This window comes from Manis pentadactyla, chromosome 11 (assembly GCF_030020395.1).
Source record: "Manis pentadactyla isolate mManPen7 chromosome 11, mManPen7.hap1, whole genome shotgun sequence".
NCBI classification, from domain to species: domain Eukaryota; kingdom Metazoa; phylum Chordata; class Mammalia; order Pholidota; family Manidae; genus Manis; species Manis pentadactyla.
This window is the reverse complement of record NC_080029.1, coordinates 73,017,227-73,035,452: the sequence shown is the minus strand read 5'-3', so window position 1 is coordinate 73,035,452 and position 18,226 is coordinate 73,017,227. Positions and strand designations below refer to the sequence as shown.

The 18,226-nt window shown below is 36.9% G+C and overlaps 1 long non-coding RNA gene across 1 annotated transcript in view; it reads right to left on the bottom strand.

The window, feature by feature from the left end:
• LOC118911932 (uncharacterized) overlaps positions 1-17,656 on the bottom strand; it is a 55,438-nt gene extending 37,782 nt beyond the window's left edge. Inside the window, exons 1-2 of the long non-coding RNA XR_005024656.2 lie at positions 17,482-17,656; positions 12,032-12,153 (exon numbers count right to left, since the gene is read on the bottom strand). This is a non-coding gene — a long non-coding RNA (uncharacterized LOC118911932). The remainder of the gene's footprint in view (positions 1-12,031; positions 12,154-17,481) is intronic.
• Positions 17,657-18,226: the final 570 nt, after the last annotated feature.

Genomic DNA, 18,226 nt, shown 5'->3' with positions numbered 1-18,226 from the left:
TGTCCTTCTCACAGACTTTGCATCCCTTTTCTTATTAACTGAAACATCAAACTCCTCCTCTGCCTTACCTTTCCCATTAGCAACAAATGTGCTTGCCTCCTGAAAGATATCCCTTTCATATATCTCTTTCTCTCTATTCCCCTTTTCAGAACAGCTTTTCAAGAACTGTTTATGCCTGCTGCCTCCATACCTCATATTTACTTTTCATTTCCTTACAGTTTGGGCTACATCTCCCTTTCCCCACTCCACTGAAAAGCCATTTTTTATTCCAAAGTTACCAATGATGCCTATGCTGTTAAGAAGAAGGCTTCCTTTCTGATCTAATTTCATCTGCCTCTCATCAGTAGTAAGTGAGGTTGGCCACCCCTTCTTGAAATACTATACTGTCTTGGCTTCCAGGACATTACTCTCAGCTGCCTTATCTCTGACTGTTTTGACTTCACCTTCTCAGGTTTTCATTTGCTTTTTGGATGACCCCAGAGCTTGGTCCCAGACTCTCTACACTTCTCTCAACAGCCTTTTTCTAATCAATGACCTCATCTAATTCTATGGCTTTACATATCATGTTTAATCTCCAGCCCAAAACTTTTTTCTGGGCTCTAAAGTCAAATATCCAACTACACCTTGACATCTCTAGGTGGAAGGCTCACCATTATCTCCACTGAACAAGAGGAAATGGATTCTTTGATTACTACCTACTCTCCCACTGGTTTCTTTCCCACCCTTCGTCTTCTCACTAATGGTACCATCCACCCAGCTGTCCAAGCCAGAGGGCTAGGAATCACTCCTGAAGCCTTCCTCTGCATTGTGCTGTACATCCAGCTATCAGCAAATACGGACACTTCTTCCTCCCAAATGCACTTAAAATCCATGTGCATTCCTTGATCTCTACTCTTACTAGCCCTAGTCCAGTTTCCCATCATGTCTTGCCTAGACCAGTGCAATTTCCCGCACTGTATCTCCCTGCCACTTTTAGCCTTCTATAATTCATTCTTCCCACAACAGCCAGACCAATTGTTTAAGCATAGATCACCTTCTCTGACTTCCTCACCTATAAATGTACCAACGACCTTCCATTGTACTTGAATAAAATCCACAGCTTTTACATGGCTGGAGCTGTTTCCTCTACCTGCAAAACTCTTTCTTCCCAATTTTCATTCTTTAGACACAGGCAATTGACACTTCCTCAAAGAAGATGTCCCTTTTTACCTACATGGATTTCTAGGTATCAGGGCTATATTTCTCTTATGGTACCCACTGCAACAATTACTTATTGTGTCTCCGTTCTTTGATGCTAAGCTCCTGAGAGCAGGGGTCATGATTGTTTTATTTATTTATACATTATCCAGTGTCTTCTTTTGTTTCTGAAACATGTAATAGTATAATAATTGTATTTTAATCAATGAAGGAAGGAAGAAAGAAAGGAATATGATTTCCAGAAAATTTACTGGATTCAAATCACTCTGTTTCAAAATTTGGAATACCTTGGCTCAGCAAGTAACTTGCTCTGAAAGCACAATTCACTGAAGGAACAGCTGGGTGCAGTTCACATCCCCTGTCTTTCAGTCCTCAATTCCTTCATTTATAACACAAGGTCACCCTATATACTATTACTTTTTAAATCTGTTTAATTTATCAAAGTGGCCATTAAATTTCCTTTCCCAGAACAAGCCTGAATTTCACTTGCAATTTTATTTCAAGCAGAGTGTAAACACTGTATTATACTTATTTTTAAAAACAGCTTTCTTTAAGCATGAATCTTTGTGCTTTGTATTCAGTTTTAAGAGCTCATCAAATGTTAAACATGATAATGAAACTTCTGAAAATTCCACCATTTTCAGATTCTATCCTTCCTAAGCAGTTGAATTATTTATATAATGCACTTACTGACAATATAAATTCTAAGGATGACTAAACTCACAAGTTTTCACACAAGTTTATCATCAGCCCCTTTGAGCAACTGAATATTTTCAAATACTATTAGATGTTAGAGGCATTTCATGTTAAATGAAATTACCTGAGAAATCTCAGTTGAGGTTTAAACTTGAGTATGTGATTCGCATTCACCTGGACTGGACAGACTGGTACAAAGGCCTAAGCCAAAAGTAAACCGGCACTGGCCTAATGAGAATCTGGGAGTAACCTCATGAGAATTTTAATATGCTTCTACTTCTTTGCCCATTTCATTTGGTTTTTAAGAAGATCCATAATTATTGAATGACCAAGAAACCTTACTGATAGATGACTATTGAATCATTTTTCCATTAAACAGGGCTTTTTCCTTCTGTGATCCTAATAGTCAATATGTACACAATCATTTGAATTGGACACAGTCAATATGTCCTGGCGGTGAAGAAGTCACTATTCATCTGTTCTACATTTCTAAGTGCTCTATTTTTATCATAATACCTGGCTTAAGTTGGTTTTATTTTGGCAAATGCCTTCCTTAACTCACTATGAGGAAAACAGGAACACTTACCAAAAGAACACAGATTTGCAATTTTCAATGGCAAGCAAACAACCTTAACAGATGCTAATATAGAACTCTGCTTGTTGCATGCCCTGAACTTCTGTGTCACAACTTCCAGCTTTCCATCTAGACTGTAAGTTCCCTAAGGCAGCATTGTAAATTGTATTATTGTCAAAAATATTCACTGTCCCTCACCTCCAGGACCTGCTGATACAAGGATTATTCTTTCCACCTTTTTGACAATTGGCTTGTAGATGTGACTTAATTAGGCCAATGAAATGGAGTTAATGTACCATATGTGACTTCCAAGCAGAAATTTTAAAAGCTAGCAATGATTCTGCCACTAGTACTTTCCCATTACTATGAGACCAGCATGAGCAGATAGGGGCTGTCCCTTCAACCTAAATTATAAAATGAAGATTGACATGGAGCAAAGCCAACACTCAAAAAAAAAAAAAAAAAAAGGAGATATAAGCAACAAATAAGCCTTTGTCATTAAAGGCATCTAAATTTTTTAGTAACTCTGTTACTGGAGTGAAACTTGCCTTAAGATGACTAACACAAGCTATGTAATCTCAAGTCCTGGTAGAATGTACGGTGCAAAGAATATATGGTGATACTTCGTTGAAATGAACAAATGGACCAGAAAAAGAGATATTATTCATTGCAATATTCTATTCCTTCATAAACTACTGTTGGTACAGAGATAATATATTCTAGTCATTAAGATAAAGAATTCAGCTCCAAGGTGCAGATTTATTTAAGAGTAAATTGTTACTACCACTGGTCCTCTAAGAAAGCTAGTGCCAATTTTTATACTTGGAGATTTCAAGGTTTTAAGTATAGCAAAATATTCATATACATAAATTATCACTACTGCTGAATAAAGATCCCAGTTCTTAATTTTTCCTGCCTGGGAGCTTTGATAAAAATAAATGGTGTTTGCTGACTGTGCTTATCATACATTACCACACATTTTCTAAGCAGAACATCCATCAGGCACCACTACTGCCTATGGGCGTCAGTGTAAGAGGAAATAATAGCAGTCAAGTTCACCTTAAGTAGCCCTGCATTGAATTTTGGAAAGCTCTTTGAGTATTTTTATTTCTCATCCCAATTTAAATATGTTAAAAATATTAGTATTTCACAATCCAACACAAGGAGTATCTTGAGGAACTTCTATGCTCCACAATCTTTACAACCCCCTTTGTTACCTCCTTAGGACTGAATACTGGCATCAGAGTTTTACCTATTTCACCTAGCAATCCTATGTGGAGCAATCATCTACTCCAATAAAATATGATGCAGAAGTTTAACTGTGAATTTAAATAGCCCAGGATGAGGAAGAAATCCAGTAATCATATACTGAAGTCTGTCTGTATGTACAAATATATTTGGAACTAAGTTAGGGTGTCTACATGATCGGTCACTGCAATACTCACTCATGGTTAAGGACCTGCCATCTTGAAGACTCCTGCATGATCCCAGCCAGCCGTTAGCAGGCTTGCCCACCTCCAATTGCAATCTGGAACCATAAGCAAGCAGAGTACTATGGAGCAGAAACCTATCTTTTTGGCTCTCTCTGAAAGGTCAGGAACACCATCTCCCTACCCCTATCTTTCAACAATACTTAGCTGACACAGAAGTAGGGCTGAACAAAGAGAAAAAAATGAGGTATTTCTCCAGTCATATAGTAGCATGAGTTACTGCTCTAGATAGGAGAGTATGCCTCTGGCTCTTATTAGTTTCAAAAAAACATAAGAAAAGAAAAGAAACCAGTTTGGTTTCAGATAATACCTATGATCCAGTTACCAGCTAATCATTTGAATTCAAAATATCTCATTTGGGGAAGTTTTACAATAACATGGATGCTCAACGCTCCTATTTTTGTCTGCTAACAAAGCACAATGAAGACCTTTTTTGGTATTTTTCCTTTCATTGTATTTCACTCATGATTGAAAGCAAGTAATTTATAATGAATGATGCCTTCCAGGTAGAGTGAGATTGCTACCTGCTTTTATAGCTGGAAATGGAAAAACTGCAGACATGGTAGGTAATAACTTACCTCATTAGTTTTTTCAAACATGTTTTAGGCAATAAGCACCTAATTTGAAACTTCTGTTGTATACAGAAACACCTTGGCCTTCAGTAGAACATATCTGCTTTCAGAATACCCCAGCTTTTGACACCTGTCCTATTTCTTACATAGTGAATTAGAGCATTCTGAATATGGTTTTACCTTCTATGGGATAATATACATGTGCCACGTTGCCTTGTGCTTATCACAGAATCACATTTAATGAGAAAAAATCCATCTGTGTGGCTTGTGAATGGAACACAAAAGTAATTTTAGAACATTTATCTGTAATTGGAGGGCCCCTGCCTATGAAGCTACAAAGACTGGGCGACCCTGCAGACTCCTGTTTGGAGAAAGTAACTGAAGTGCTCACATTCAGGCACTGTCAATATGTGAAAGTTTGCTCTGATGGGTGATTTAGAGAATAACAATAATGACGATAATGACAATGATGATCATAATGAAAGTGGGAGTATTTTTGGAAAACAATGTTCTGCCTCATTCAAAGCCAACAAAATAGGGACACCGAGGTTGCCTGTTGGGCATAGAAACTGTCTGCAAAGAGTTGCACTTCCCGCTGCCCTTTTCAGCCAACCCAGCCACTCTGACTGAGCTTCCTCAACACCTACCAATATCCATGGTGCCCGAAATATTTATTTTTATCAAAAGCAAAGCAAAACAAAGCAAAGGCCACCTATTAATACTATCTTGACTGAAGAGAAAATTCATTATCAGGGCTGCTCTCACGTCACCTTCTCAGTCACTCTGTCAGGAGAGCAGTACCTCAGGAGGTTCTTTGCCTGGTTTCCAAGGGGGTCACAGTCCCTCCTATATTCCTAGGGCTGTAGATCTGAAGAGCCTCCTTATTACTGAGAAGGCAGTTCTAGATTCCCAGCAAGTAATGAGAGGAATGCAAACACAGTGAGGGAGCTCACATTGACACCAGACATCAGACTAGGGAAACAGGGAATCATTTGCACATTCTGAGACTTAGGTAGAAAAGTGACTTCATGTTTTACACAAAGAACCCAAAACAAATTATCAAGTTACTCTTTTTTGGCTTTCCAGCATCCCTCATTTCTCCTTCCTCTTTGGAAAGTTACACTCTTCACCTGGCCTACACCGCTACCTGCTCTTGGAAGACTATGCTCTCATTCAGCTTTCAGGATAAGATAATAAAATCCAGAACAGTGGTATGATTAATATAACCATGTTGGCAAGGAGTCAAGCTACAAGGCTAGATACACCTCCAAGAAAGGCCTAGAACATTCTCATGATGTCAGAGGCAGTAGTCCTCTGCTTTTCCTTCCTTTTAATTTGTTCCATTAAAAGCACTACATCAAAAACAAATAAATTTTATAACTCTGATTATCCCTCAGACAACCTGGCAAATGTATTGCTACTCTGTCAGGCATTTACTCCAACAACAGCTACTCCCCACAAGCTATCAAATTATCACTAGGGGCTAAGAAAGTGGAATGCTCACATTTTTGTCCTCTTGGGATTTTGTCCTCTTGGGGAGGCAGGATTAAAGTCATGGATAAGCCACCAGCAAAAGACATGCATATGGCTCTGATTAAGTGTAAAATGGGTTGGGTGACATGGTTTCAGGAGCTCAGCAGGAGTACAAGTCTGAAGCACAACAGACAAGACCAAAGTAGAGTAGGTAGTTCTGGCGAGAGAGAACAGAGGGGTAAGTACTGTTTTGGGAGAAACAATATAGGCAAGATGAGAAACAGGAAGACTGTCTTGTGATTAGATCGTGCACTTAATAATTAATTGAAAGTTTATACAGAGAAGTAGCTAGCATTAAGTTGGAAAGATATATTTGGACCAGATGATTTAAGGACTTAAAGTCATGAGTTATAGTAAATTTCCACTTACAGTGCAACTGATAAGGAGGAAAGAAGAAATGAAGAAAAATAAATACATACATATATATATATATATATACACACACACGTGTATATACATGTGTGCTCTTCTGCCCCTTGTTTTAATAAAAACTTATTGTTGTGATATAAGCATAAAAATGGTACAATACAGTCTAAACAAAAATTATCCTCCAATTTATGACAGAATACTCTTCTGATCTTATTTATATGTTTACTTAAATTTAACTAAATACCATTTATCAAAATTGTATACATGTCTGAACTTTTATTTACTTAGATGCTTAAAAGTTTTAAGAAGCATAAACAGGGATGGGACCTTTTTAAGATTGTTGAAGACACATACAGAGCAAAATATGATCCCATAGATTATAAAAGCAAATGGAAACTTTGTTGTAAAATCAAGGGAGAATATTGAAAAAAAAGGAAAAGAAATGAGAAGTGAAACAGAGCACTGTAAAAGTAATTGAACAGATCTAGTCAATGCAAATAATCACCAAACTACAATATATATTGGAGAATAAACTAGAAATATGTAATTTAGTTGTTGGCATTGCCATATACATGCTATGGAGGAATGGATCACTGAATTATTGGTCTTATATGAAAAGTTTTTTTAATAATGACAGATGCAAATACATAAATGAATATTTTATTGATAATGATTAAGATCTGCTAGAATGGTATATGTTACACTAGCTCTAACTGTTTAAATCTTTAGGAAGCTGTAGTATGGATTGTTGTCAATAAATGTTTTATACGATGGGATTTAAATTTGGTTATCAATTTTTAATGTATCCAATAATTTGGTGGAGCTTTCTTGCAACACTGGAGTCTCCAAGCAATGGAGAAACACAGGGAATTTTAAGCAAAAGTGACGTGGAGAAAATCAGACTTTAGGAAGATTAGCCTGAGAAAATGTTGCATAAATTGGCAAAGAAATGACTAGATTCTCCCTGGACTGAAACCCTTAGCCAACCCTTAGCATTTTCCTATCATCCCCATCAGCATTCCAGTGACACTCCAACTCTTTTGTTCTATCTAAATTCATATTTGCCTCAGTCCTATTGGGGAGCACCAATTTGTATAAGCTAGTTTTAAAGAACTACAGACTGAATTTCTTTTCACTCCTGCCCCTGACTTTTCCACAAGATATATGAACGTGAAGTTTAAAGCTGCTCTCCAGCTCTCGGCGGTAGTAACTGCATTCCCTATTACTGACACTATTTTAGCATCAGTGGAGAATATACGAGGCTGCCAGCTCTTTCTTCTCTTCTGTCTTTGATCACTGCTCCTCTAAATAATAAAAGAGATTTTCAGGATTGAGCTTTAGTGTCAATTTATCATAAAGGAAGCACTGTTGCTTGTTATTGGTTCAAGCTGCATTCCTACGGAGGACTATTTTTTTATCAAAATTATTACCAACCTGGTAAATGATGAAGTTTTAGTGTTTTCAAATGATGTTACATCACGGGGAAAAATCCATCCAAAGAATACATTTAAGGCATCAAGCCTTTGAAAGTTCTCTAGACTAAGCAATCTCCAGTTTCCCACCTCCAGATTGAATGTGAGAAGATTCTTTTAATTTAAGCTTTTAAGTTTCTATTCAGTTCCCTTAGCAGAAGGTAGGGAGTGGAGAAAGACAGCAGCTTCCAGGGAGACCTGTATCTCTTTTGCATAAGATGAACCAACCAATAGTATTAGTTTAAACTATACATCTTTACAAACTAGTCTATGTATGAGTTTTTAACCTAACCTCATATGACACCAAACTCTGAGTTCCCTGTAACTTTTAAATAACAACCGTTAACATGAAAATGAAACAGACTAAATAATGGAGACCTCCATAATAATGGAGTATTATTATTATTATAAAAGGACACGAGGTAACAGTCCTTTTCTACCTAGGAGATACAGAGGAGCAAACTACTGTTAGGGTTTTTATTAATTTTTAGTGTCTCTTTCCTTTCCTCCTCCCTCCCTCTGTTTTGTTAAAAGATAAACTGACGTATATTAAAAAGGTCAAGTGTTTATTTCAGAGGTCAGCATTTATTTCAAAAGTCAATTTGAATTGGGCAGCACCAAACCAGAAGTGGTTAGTTCACCTACAATAGCTCAGAGACTTTATTACAGAGAAAAGATGGAAGCAAAGTAATTTTTGATTGGCTATGGCTTAAAGTCTAGTTGGCTATTTGTGATTGGTTGTTCAAATCATTTCGATTTTGTAACCTTGAAGCATTTATGATTCACATTTTGGTTCTCTTATACTGGCTTCCAGGGCATTAGAGCCACATCAGGCTAATGGCCTCCTTGTTTAATTAGTTTAATCCTTCCTTCTTTCCTTAACATTAAGCATTGAAGATTTCCTAAGAAGGACTCTCCACCAGGGAGTGGAGAAACAAGTTAGCATATAGATTTCGAGATGTATCCTCACCACACAAACTCATTGCTCTGTTCATTATGCCACCCAAGAAAATTCACTTCTCATTCAGACTAACCTCCATCTGGTCTAAACAGCATCTCAGCTGCTGTTGCTTTCTGTCTAATGAGAAAGAACCTCAAGGTATATATGGTTATGGATTTTCATATATTTTTGCCAGCTCATTAAAAACTGAAATTTTTCTACAATTCAATGAAGGGAAGAGCTAAAGAAGTTAATTCACCATTCTTGTATTCTTTTATTTTTATAATGTTTTAAAACTGCTTTAAATGCTTTGTGTATCCAGATTCATAAAATGCTTAAAACCAAATTTCTACTAATTCACCTACCATTTAGTAACAATAAAATTGTCTATGAAATGCATTTCAGAACTGAAAAGTCAGCAACTGCATTATTTAAACCATCTAAAGATATAATTTTTGTAGAGAGATATTATTTGGGAAGGGTTGAGGTTTATTAAAGCATTGTTTTTCATTCACCACAAAGTTTGAAAGCTGTGAATTTGAAATATTCTTCTCAGCAGAAAAAGAATGAAAAAAAGGCATTGTTTAAAAGAAGAGCTTGGGTGTTGGGTGGAATTTAAAACATGGTTGAATTTGATTTGTGACCTCAAGAAATAAGGGAAAAAATCTAGTGTCGGCTTCTAATCAGTAAGTAATTCACACTTCAGACACCTTAGCTGATCCCTGGTGGACTGGATATCTTTGAACAAAGATTCCTAAGGTCTCATTAGAGCTTTATCTTCCTAAAAGTGAAATTGTTTGCCAGGTATGAAAGAGAAGGCACAGAAGGAGCACTGGGGAATATGTGGTCAGCAAGTAAGTTGCCCAATTGATCAAAGACTTTAAATGGAGCTAATTGGTGTATGGAAAAATGCATTACATCCATAAAAAAGTCTAAAACTTAGATACAGTGTAGGACAGTATATGACTACTATAATAGCAGAAGAGAGGTTTTTTCCATATATTGTCAGATAACAATATCAGGAAGTCTAAGAGGAAAAAATAAATTTCTGATCATCTTTGAATATATGCCAATCCATAGACAAGGCAGTAAAGTCAACTTGATATTTTGAACAAGGAAGTAAATTTTATCTCATATCCTCTGAAACTTGTTGACAAGATTCATGTTTATCATGAGGCAATGGAATATATCATCTCTTCTAAAGATATAGTTTTGGTAGAGAGATATTATTAAGGATAGCAAGATTCTCTGCTGCCACCGCCACAAGAGAAACGGGCCATTTGGCCAACAGACCTAAGAAGGTTTTTTTGACCTACTGATATTTCCATGACCCTGGATTAGGTAATGTCCCATAGCAAAGCTTACAGAGAGATGGTTTCACAAAAATTTTATTACTATCTGCCAATAATTCCTGAGTCTCCTTTCAACATAACCTTCTACCAATACGACCTTGTCACTATATATGGATATGAGGAGTCAAGGGAAAAACCTCACTGAAAAACCATCTTTCATATTCTAAACAGTCCATGGCAAGAGTTCTTTATTCTCCATGCCTACTCCCAGCAATTAAAAATATATTTAGAAAACAGGGCAAAAGATAGCTCTTTCTTTCTCTCCTGTAGCCTTGTTTATGAAGTGTATGAGGGCAAAGGAGTCAGGGCAAGAGTGGGAAGAGGATTTGACTGATCATGTTTGTTTGTAAGAAGCATTCTAATCCAGTTAAATGGGAAGAAAAAGTAAAAGAATAGCCAGTTAAATATAATACCTTACATTTTCTAAAAAATGAAGGAATTAACAAAAATTAAGTCCTTAGCAGAGCATGCGCCATAGTAGACACACAACAAATGAGAGCTTCCTACCCCCATTTCCCTTTTTCAGATACAGTCTCCAAAACGAACAGAGGCAAGAAGTGTCAACACTGAAAAATTAAAACAAATGTGAAATTCCTAACTTTTTGACATTTATAATATCACAGAAGACCAAAGAAGTAATACCACAGAAAAGTCCTATATGGGATATTATTTTGTAAACAAGCAAAACAAAACAGATTAAAAGTACAGGAGGTGGGTACTTGTGATAAGGTTAACTAGGAATTCATAATGAACAAAGATAACACTTAACGGTTGGACTTATAAATAATAGAGTAAAAATATGTGACTTTAGAATTAGGAAGACCTGGACAATTTCATCTCTTGAGTTTTAGTTTCTTTTCAGTGAAATAAAAATGTCACTTACTGATCAAATGAGTTTGATATTAGGAAGAGAATGTAAGTACTGACTAGTTTGTTGGTCATGAACAAGCTAGAATACAACAAGCAAAACAGATAATTGAAGATGAATAGAAAGTTGTCTACACAAAATTTAAGGAGTATCACGGTGTTAAGTTTCAGAAAATCTGTTGGAAAGGGGTTTATATAGATCATGATGCAGGTGAAAATCATATTGATGGATTTGATAGGATAATATCTGAACAAAATAAATGGTTAAGATGTTTAGGTTTTGCTCTATGCAATTTTTTCTGTTTTGTTTTTTTAATTCATCACTATCATTGAACCATCAACAACTTACCTTTCTCTTTTTTTAAGTCTTACCTTGTGGTGGTTCCAACACCCTACCTTTAGGTACCATGCTTCATAGATGTATAACACTGAAGCATCTAGAGTTAAGTCCACTCTTCATGCTATTGATATTGATAGAGGCTTCCCTTTCTTCTTCCCACTGTTCACCACAGGTGGCATTTTACCCCTCTGTCATTTCTTAATGCAATTATATCCAATTACACAAGACAACAAAAAAGTGACAACACATCCATTCTCAGAAAAGCCATGTGGAATATGGTAGTGGCACTGAATACAACTAATGGCTTACATTAGTCCAGGATAAAAGGGAATGCAACAACTTTAAGAAAAACTTTACTGGTTCAGAGTTTTATCTTTTAGGTTTTGAGGATTCTGGGATACTGTTTAAACAAAACTATTTAAATGTCTAGGTTCAAATGAGTTATATTTCATGGGCTGAAATAATTTGCAGATGCCACTTATGTCACTCTTTAGTATATCTAAAAATTAAGGATATTTAAAGATGATTAAGACCAGAAATTAAGGAAAATATCAATCTCCAAATGGAAGAAAAGTACATAGCAGACAAACAGCTATAGAACAAATGAATTTTGCATTTCAGAGACTTACTGATCACTGCTTAGCCCCAGGACTCTTCTTAAATTATTTGTCCTTCATTAGCAGACCCAAGACTTGAAATCCATGCGCTCTGACTCTACTCCCTCACTCTGAGCCACAGCTTCCAACAGGTCCTAGGTCAGAGGGAAAACACACGACAGTAGGCACAGGGGCGCTCATATCGTCATACCAAACTACCTGCTTCATCCTCCTTGCTTTTTCCTTTGGATTGTTATACCATTATAATGTGGAAGCAATGAGAAAATTCTTCCATATCTTGGAGAATAAAATAGTTAAACGTGTACTAAACAATTGTTTCCTTTATGGGCTTTTGCATGCTACCCAGTGTTGAATAACAGTGACAGCCCTAAACATGCTGTTACCTATTTTTTATATCAATAACTTAAATAAAAACATAAAACGACATTTATAAAGTATGCAAATGACACCAAATTATAAGACATGACTAAATAAAAATGGGACCAAAGTAATAAAATAACATTTAATGAGGATAAATGTTAATGTTATTTGGTCCCCCAAAATGTAGGTAAACTCATTAATGTGAATAAATAATTTAGCCCAGGATTATTCCAGACAAGTTAATGCCCTTAACAGTATCTTCAGTCAGTAATTTTACACTTTTAAACCATTGGTGACAGCTCATTATTGCCAAAAGCAGCCTATGCCACTTTTGAAAAAAAATCTGGAAGACAATTCTTCCTAATATGGGGTTCAATTTTGCCTTATTTTAAAATACATCAATTAGCTTTATTTCTGCCTTTGTAGCAGCTTTTCAGACATTTAAAGAGAGCTCTCAAAAGAAATAACTATCAAGTAATTTCTTCTTTATGCTGCCTTCCCCCTTCCTTTGACAGTCCTCACAGAGTTAGTGTAGGGAGATAGCCAGACATGAGCAGGGAATGGGGGTGGGGACTTGGCCAGCCGTTGTACACACGTAGTTGGTGGTTATGTTCTATACATTCCATGTAAGCTGTTCTCTCAGGGTGTGGGGAGTGAGAATGTAGGTAACAGACCAGCCGAAACCAGCTAGTTCAATGTGGAGAAAAAGTTAACCCAAACTTCACCCCAAAGCTCAGCATACTCTCATTACCCCGTGACACTGATGCCAGAGTTCTTGTTTGTTGAGTCGAAGAATGAACTTAGCAAACAGTCAAAGTAGGATAGCCAGGGAGACTTCTATTGAGAGATATAGTGAGAGAATAGAGCTCCTGGCTCACACCAGGGGGGGACAAGAGAGTCTGGGGTGGTGCATTGTCTAGGGGATTTATAGGTAATTGAGGATTTGGGGGAACTGAGGGCTTAGGGTGTGGACTTGTACCGCCTTCCCTGCCCCTAAGGTGGGCTGGGTTGTTGTCTGTTTGCTAGGGCTGTTTACAGTGAACTCACAGGTTATGCTGAGATACCCATGCAGAACACTCAAACATTCCTGGCCTTTTGACATTTAACTGATCTCACTGAAGATGTCTATATTTCTAGTACAGTATCTTTACCCTAGAGAATTAGTGTGACCTTGACTTTGCATAATGCTGAACACACAGTTTCCATAGGGACTTTACATTGTTACATTGCTTTGACTGTAAATATCTTATCTTGCTTTTTCCGGAGGCCCTCACCCTACTCTGTCTAAGCCCATGGTCCGTCTCAACACTAATTAGCATGGTGATTTTGACACCCCTTGTGGGGGAAGACTTCCATGACAATTCCAGTGAGAACCAAATATAGCCCAAACCGCCCCCCACCCACCTGTGGTGAGGGTGAAGCAAGCCTTAACTCCAAGAATACTCTGCCTGCTCCCTTTAAAACCTATTCCCACTTAAATATCCATTTCTCTTTACATAAAAAAGCTCCCTACTGTCTCCTCAGTATGACTCCCTCAGGGCTCTGCCCAGATTCACTCTTGTGCATGCACTTTTTCATTTTTTCAACTTGTATTTCCCAACTCCTAAAACGCAACCAAATTTGTGTTCATCCTTGCTTTCTTCCACAAAGACCGAGAACCCCTAACAATAGGACAATACCTTAAATCCCTAACTATTCTATAGTGTATCAATTTGTCTTAAAGTGTAGGATGCAGACATTAACATACTCCTGGTGTGAGCTTCTAAGCACACAATAGAATGCTTATTTTATGTCCCCTCTTTGAACACTTTCTCTATAAATACAGTCTTTTGCTACACAAAGGCAGGTTAGGAAAGAAAAAGGGAATATGTATGTGAGAATGTCTGAAGTTTTTAACTGATTTCAAGCTGCTAAAAAACAAAATTTGAGCAAGTAAATTTGAGGATCTAATTGGTTTTATTAAGCAATTCATGAATCAGGCAGCATCCCATCTAGCAAGTAGAGAAATGCTCCAAAGTGGAAGGTTTTTATAAACAGGAGGAAGGGGCATACCATTATTAGCTAGGAGATCAGGAATTGTTTCAGGTAAGGTCACCATCTCTTAGGAGGAGCTGGGGATCTCATGCAGATGACCTCACTAAGAAATTCCAAATTGGATATTTTAAATTCCCACTCCTGGGAAAGGCTGAAAGTGCAATTAGACTGGGCATAAGCCCCAGTCTGGTGACTGGGCCTAGGAGAATTGACCGCATGTTGGGCCAGTGTTTTTCTTTTTAACAAAGCTTATGAAGGGGAGCAAAACATATCTCTTTGGCATAGGGTTTATCTTGAGCTGATTCTTTTTAGTAACCGCAGACATAGGAAAAGCTCTGAAAATCAAGTGCAAGTTACCTTTTGAGGACTTATTTACATTAATAAGGGAAATCTGCCTCTCTGTACTTGGAAGATGAAGACTGAATCTCCAGAAACTTATCAATGGAGAAGGCAAGGACTTAGAGCTGCGTAACAATCACACCCTTGTTTACTGTGCTTTGACTGAAAATCTCTCCAAATTGGCTCCCCCATCCCCTATATCTTTCTTTTTATTTAGCTGGGGATCATAATTAAGATGATGGGTTGGGCCATTTCAGAGACTTACTCAATTTTCCTCGTCTCTACCATGTAATAGAGTAGGTACACATTATTAAACATCTGTTTGCTTTTTGAAGCATGACACCTGGAAGATAATCCTTTATTATGGTCATTCCATAAGGCAGAACTAGATGAATGGATGAAAGCTACAGAGACGCAGAATTTGAAATAGCTCCTTTGAGACATGGTAAATTCATAGTCACTGCAAGTATTCAGGTAGAGGTGGATTTCTGCTTAGCAAGAATAATGTGTTATGCATTCAAGCAGTAGGTGCCAGTTTGAGTAAATCTCTAATTTCCCTTCAAAAGCTAAGCTGCTATGGTTACTAATACCAAAATCCCCAAATTCCATCAGTACAAGAGAAAACTAGGTATTTGGTAGTTAGATAACATAGAGGCAGTAAAAGAAAGCTATACATTTGTCATGCAACATTCCTGTAAATCACAGAAGAAAGTGTCCTGGGCTTGTCCGCACCATTAGTCCGTCCTTCCCCATGGTCTGCTCTGATGATTCCCTCTGGCAGGTAATTTCCTACCAACCTCTTCTAAGACTTTTGACCACTCTGCCCTTGCATCTGATGCTCCCAGAAGCTTCAGTTGAGGGAAGCAACAGGGAGGACCATTTAATTCCCTCAAGTAATTATCTAACTATTCTAACCTCTGGAAGCCCTTCTGATTTTCTATATTGACTTTTAATTTTTTGATAAAATATTATATGTCATTTAAATCACTAAGAAAAATTATGTGTTACTATACATCCATACATATATTTAATCAGGCATATACAAACATTTGTCTCAAATGTCACTCTGAAGTCATTTCTCAAAGCAGGCAAAAAGCAAGATTTTTCATTTTTCTATTCTTATTTGTGAATTAGAAATTAGCAAAATTGGAATTTAGTGTGAAAAAAATGTAAGAAACTAAGCAGATGATAAATTGGGTAGGCCAGTGAAGAATAAAAGTTCTGAGAAACACTCATGTACCTAAAAGACAGTGTTTTAACATATATATGTATGTGTGTGTTTCTGTGTGTGTGTATAACAGACATTGTTATATATACTAATTTTTAAATATTACTTGCTAAAGAAATATCACAGTTTGTACTTAATATACCTGTTTTTTTGTTTTAAAATTATGGTTTGGTGTTAAACAAGTATTGAAGGTACTTCTTTCTTCTTTCCAGGAGAAAAGAAAAAAAGAACTGCAATACTAAGTAGTTATTAGATTTAACATTAATGATGTAAGAGTCTCCATAAGATGAGAAAAGCTGAAGTCATTATTATATGGAATGACCATAATAAAGGATTCTCTTCCAGGTGTCATGCTTCAAAAAGCAAACAGATGTTTAATAATGTGTACCTACTCTATTACATGGTAGAGACCAGGAAATTTGAGTAAGTCTCTGAATGAGATTTATATATTATATATTATAACCATCTTACCCATGTCTTGGTCTATAATTAATAAGGAGACAATAAAGATTATAACTAATAAGGACACAATCCATATAAAGAGGAGTACTTATGGAGACAGATCTTTGGTTACCTGACCATCAAACTTCCAAAAGTGTGTACTAGTGAAAAATACTGGAGATGTGAGGTATAAAAGGGAAGCAGAGAACTGAGGAATGATTTTCACATTCTGACTGCTCTGCTTCGCTTATTTAAGCCAACAACAAAGGAAAATGCCACTGTTCTCCTCAAATATCTCAGCTAACAGGTGTTCTCTGGATGAACAATTATTCAATTCTTATTGGGATGGTCAATAAGACAACAGAACATGAAACTGTTAGTGAAAAAGTTGGCTGTTGTGAAATCTATGCGCTCATATTTTGTTTCTAAGACTGTGTGTCAATAGTGCACTCTCAATTTAGTTAGTAAATTTAAATGAATTTTACTGAAATGTTAACTCACCAAATAATTTTGTGCAATGGCATAGATTGCACACCTTTGATATATTTGATGAAACAGTGACACTAAGTGATCTGGGTTCCATTAAACAGAAACATTTTCCAGAACAAACACAACAAAGAGAAATAAGAAAATCTGAAAAGGGACTTGTAATGAACCTGAGATGCATCAAAGTGAAACTCATCACTTTAGTGACAGGAATGACTGTGCACACACTTAACATCTAAAATTACTGGAATTTGTTAAGCACGGGCTGCTTTTGTTAGCTCAGAATAGAATCATCCTGGATACCTGTGGCAAAAACTTGAGATTTTTTAAAATACCAGTAACTATTTATACGTGACATCATTGTTTATATTCTTATGAAAAAGAAAACAGGAAAAATAAAGGAATATCTGCTAATATTCTATTCAAAATTAGTAAGGTAGAAGCCTGCAGCCTTATTTTCCACATAGCATGATCAACAAGGTAAGATCCTGAAGCTAAATTATGTTCTAAGCACACTGCAAAATAGTATAGAACATCCAGAACATTAGTCTCATCTATGTACTTTTCACTTTACCTCTGCTCCTTCTCTTGTCTCCTCCAAGACGTGAATGCTTGTGATGTGTGGCAGAATCTGTTCAAAGCCAGAAGCACATATCTGTTCACTGAAGCACATTACAATATCCTCAGAGACCTTTACTGCCTCTCAGTTCCCTTTTGAAACCATTACCAAATACTCCTTCTACCTCTTGACTCTTCAGCTCCAATTTTGCTTCTGCTAATTTCATCCCCAGACAAGCACAGACCATGATCTAGTGGTTAGAGCATGAGGTGTGGCAGGAGCTCATTGGGCGTCTTCTGTTTCCCGCGTGGCCCTGGGTGAGTTACTTAGCCTCCATTGCCCCCACATGAACCTGAGTCTTAATAATACCCACCTCACCAGGGGTTATGAGAATTCATTAATAAACTATCATTATCAGTCTTCATTATGCACCTGTGTGCAACCCAAAACAATCCCTCTTGTTCTAATTGAGCAGTACAGTGTGTGTTTTTTCCTGTGGTTTTATTTTTTATGTGTGGGGAGGGACTATTGTGTGTTCTCTCTACTCCTGGTCAAGACAGCTATTAGGACCAGACTATGTTATTTGGGTAATTTAGCTTAGTGGAATTTTTTAAGTCATGAGGCAACCTAGATGTTGACACTGAGAAATTAAAATGATGATTATTAGGCTGGGTTCCCATCCATTGCAAGCTGATGGGCTCATTTTTCTCTCTTTAAAACTGCCAGCTACCTGGCCCCTTTGCTTCTCAAAGCAGCAAAG